This window comes from Myotis lucifugus, unplaced genomic scaffold, assembly GCF_000147115.1.
Source record: "Myotis lucifugus unplaced genomic scaffold, Myoluc2.0 scaffold_16, whole genome shotgun sequence".
In the NCBI taxonomy this organism is placed as follows: Eukaryota; Metazoa; Chordata; class Mammalia; order Chiroptera; family Vespertilionidae; genus Myotis; species Myotis lucifugus.
In genome coordinates, this window is record NW_005871064.1 from 8,986,509 (window position 1) to 8,990,960 (window position 4,452).

Below are 4,452 nucleotides of genomic sequence, written 5' to 3' on the forward strand. Positions count from 1 at the left end.
CATCCTATTGGTTCTGTTTTGTTTTTGTTTTTTTCTGGAGAACTCATACTAATAAAGGGTTTTAGTAAAAGTTTTATCCTGAATATACATTTGTATCAGGCTCAATATTTACAAAAACAAAAGTCACTGGTACGAAAATTAACATTGATTTATCTCTATAATCAAAATTAACTTTGCTTTTGAACCTCATCCATGCAAATGGTGGAAATTTTCACTTTCTGTTCAAGCAAACTTTATCTACTTCCTCATTGCCTTTCCTCCAACAGGAAAGATGTTTTAAGGAGAGGGTCATTCACCTCTGTTCACTGCTGCACTGGTTGGTACTTGTCTTTCTGCATGGGTAGCACCTGGTAATTGCTTATGTATGGGGCAGCTGACTCATCCATACAATTGTCTCTTGTTGCTTATCCTCTGGGGCCTGGCTTCCTCCTTCAGGTCCTTCTAAGAAGCCCCCCACCAGACATCATAGCTGAGACTGAGTACTCCACTACTTTCAACATTAATGGTGGGTTCACAAAGACTTCTTACATATTCTCCCTATTCTCTAGTATCAAAAAGGACTCAGATTTGGAAACCAGGTTCTATATATTTTTTCCTCTCTCCTCTTCCTCTCTCCTTCCCTCCCTCTCCATCTCTACTGTATCACCCTCTCCAGAACAACACCCCAGAACAACACCACTACCCTTCTGATATTTTTAGCTATCCTATTTTTAATATAGAGCCCTTCCCAAGGCTATCTTCATGACAGTCTCAGAAAAAAAATGGTCTAGTTTCTATAAGTGTTAATCCCATGCTTCTATCAACTCTCCCTATCCTCTCCCAGTTCACTCTTGGCTTCACTAACCTCTATGTCCCAATTCCAGGAAGAGTTCTTCATTCCTCTCTACTCTTGGGTTCCCCACAACCTTGCCATTCCGTCATTTGGTTTTGGTGTGTGTGTGTGTGTGTGTGTTTGTTTTGTTTTATTTGTATCAACCCTGAGATTTACCCAGGCTTTATGTGTAAATGCCTAATACCTCAAAATTCTAGTTCTGGAATAAGCAATTTGGCCCTCCATACTAATTTTCCACCACATTAGACTCAACGTTGAATCTCAAAGCTGAACAATATTACTTGTTGAGGTGAACGCAACATTGTTTATTCTTATCTCATAAACATACAGAAAGATTTCATAGTTAGTTAATTAGGCAATTGTGGGATGATTTTGGCTCTATTTGCCATGTTCTGAAGCAAGTCCTTTCTTCATTTCAAAGATGTGGAGAGGGAGTTAGACTGACTTCATCCACTCTAAACCTCATGTTAATTCCATGATCCCCCTGAATTATCCATTCTTCAACAACTGAACCCATGCAGTTTGGGGCTGCTCCATTTTAGTGATTTGTTTGGTACTACTAGTCACCTATCCACAATCCACTTATTTGATGCAGTGATTGTTTACCATGATATGAACAGCTTTCCAGACAATTCCTACCCCAAGTCATCATCACACCAGCTCCCAATGGGTTGCCTGTCCTTTATTTACACGGCATCTGTGCACAGCTCACTGACTTCAGGGACATCATTCAGTTAGAATTGAGGCATGATAAAATTATCTTATTAAAAAAGACAAAGTAACTTCATCACTTCAGCATTTCTTTGATTCATTTGGTCATTTAAACAAGTGCTTCTCATGCTTAAATGTGCATATGAATCATTTGGGATCTTGTTAAAATGCAGATTCCTATTCAGGGAGTCTGTGGAGTGGTGGGAAAAGGTTCTAACAAGTTCCCAAATTATGGCAATACTGTAGTGCATGGACTACAAGTTCTATAAACTATATGTTATTTATTTTAATTTTCCTTGGCTGTGTCTCCTTTAGTATTCTATTCTCATTTTATAATAAATCCCTCTAATTACCCTGATATTATAATTGTGAGGTAATCCAAAAAAGAAATGGTATTATTCCTTTATATAAAAATTGCTTAGACATGTGTATTTTAATAAGTTTTTGTTTGTTCCCATTCAATTGTGCCTACATAATGGTTATAAACAATTGTCCATCTCATTGTGTAATACAACACACTTAATACAACCTACTAAAGAAAATATTTAAAAACCCTTTAGCAAAGTCATTTTCTTATGCATGAAATGACATTTAAATGTATGAAAACAATCTAATGGAAAGAACACCTTGTGTTCTAGGTGACAAGTCCCATTGATGTGAGCATTTGATTTTGCATCATTTAATTTTGTCCCATACACAGACCCACCCCTGCTTGCACCAGGCACTCAGTCCTGTCTGTTCTCTAGCATAAAGCACATGAGTTGGAATCACCCTCAGCCTCATCCCCACAGAGTGCTGCTGCTGCCTATTGACACCCATCTGCCTGCTCTGACTGGAGGTGTGTGTGACCTCCTCAGTCACTACCTCTGATCCTCCCTTCTTCCTGCCCTGTTCTCTGGAACTGCATTCTTCATCGTGCCTGTGCACCATCCTTCGTCACCCCCCCCCCCACACACACACACACTCTGTTGTAAACTTGTTCAGTGTGGAATGAGGTAGGTTGGGGTTAGGGAGCAATGACTGAAAAGCAAAGGGGCCTCAAAAGAAATGACCACATGTCCAAAAAGTACCAAGCCAGATGCTTTGTGTGACTTTACACAAAGCAGCCTCACAGCTACACAAAACAGTTTCTGCCTCTGAGAACCCGTCTTTCATTTCCAAGAAATTTTGATGGAAAAAATGAAACCCATTGTACCTTTTCTCTTTCAGTGACATCTCCCAAGCACAATTTGCTGTTTTGCTGGCAGTGAAAAATGCCAAGCGCAGATCTAGTCTATGCACTTTTGAGGCATAAGACCTTTTGCTGGCTGTAACAACACCACCACAAAGCAAAACCCATCTTTTCTGCCACTGTCAGCAGGCAAGGGCTGCAAAAACAGGAACGGTTTGCATAAGAAAGTGTCCAAATGTTAATCCACTTTTATAACTATACTTGACCCCAAACTTTTTATAAGCTTCTGAAATACAGAGATAACTCTTTGCTTACTTGTTCTACCTTCCTTTAGAGGGTATTATCTTGAAGCCTAAAAGCAGGGTATTATCTGACGTCACAATGAAAGTGCTACTCCTGTCCCCTCCCCAGGCCACTTTCTCCAGGGCAGGAAGGTAGTGGTACAGAATTGAGGCCCAGGAATCTGCAGGAAAGAGACCTGGTTTCAGTGCTATTTGACCTCGGTGAGGCCGTTGGAGGCTCAGCCCGATCACTTGTGAAAGTAAGTTAACTAAGGTTATTTGCAATGTAACAATCCTTTCCTTCTAGAAATGAAGTCTGAAATCTTGTGTTAGCTAAGGCCAGAACAAGAGTGTACAAATAAGTACAGAAATAGACATTCCTCAGGAAACTCTCCCTAATGATGATCAAATCAAACCTGAGTCCACGTTCATTACTGCTTACACAGGAATGAGGCCATTTTATTTCTCGACCTTCTGAAAGTCTTTTTAAACTTCTACATGAATGAAAAGGGTCTATTTATAACAAAGCCTCAAGTTCATAATCAACATTAAAAATTGCGAAGGGATTATAAATCATACCATTTAAAACCATTTCTTATTTCATCACAGCAATACACAAAAAGAATATAAGCTCCCAGAGGATGAAAAGTGCAAAAGACATAGGTTTTCTAATACTTCCTGATATGTTAGTATTTTGTGGTTTTTAAGGGGCAGTGATTCTTTGCTGAGACCAATGGACAGTTGAGGGGAGAGTAGACACGTACCCATTGGAATATCAGAATCTCTGGTGTTAGGGATTGGTGAAAAAGATCTTTCAAAATGCATCCCCTTTGAAACTCTGAAACATGACTTCCACCCCAGAAATGATAATATGGAGAAAGATGAGCAATGTCCCATACGAGAGCACATTAAGTGTGCCTGAAGCATGGAGGTGGGGAAAAAGCATATGAGAGGGGATGACCTCAGAGTATGCTTATTACAAGACAATAGATCTATCTGACTCATTCACAAGTCCAGAGGTTGCAAATAACCAAGAGAACAAAGAAGAACACTGTCAAAGAATTTTATTTTTCAAATTATCTTTGACCCGTTGCCATAAAGAAACTTTTTTAATATCACAGATAATATTTGGTCATAGGTGAGAAAGTTGTCAAGCTTGTAAGTGAGTCTGACTACCAATTTCATTTAACCAATTGGAAAGAAGGCTCAGAGAGATTGGGGGCTCTCCATGGTCCTGAGTCAGGAAGCAGAGACTACTAGTAAATGCCAGCCCCTGGTGGCCTGGAGAGCTTGTGCAACACAAGGCCACTGATGCCCAGGAATTCTTTAATCTTCAAGTGGGTGAATGTATGCAGGCTGGGTTAAAACTGGTGTGTTTGATCCTATAATCAATGCAGTGTCCTTTAGAAAGAATGAAATAGGGATGACAGAGAGGGACCAAAAAGAAATAGAATCTA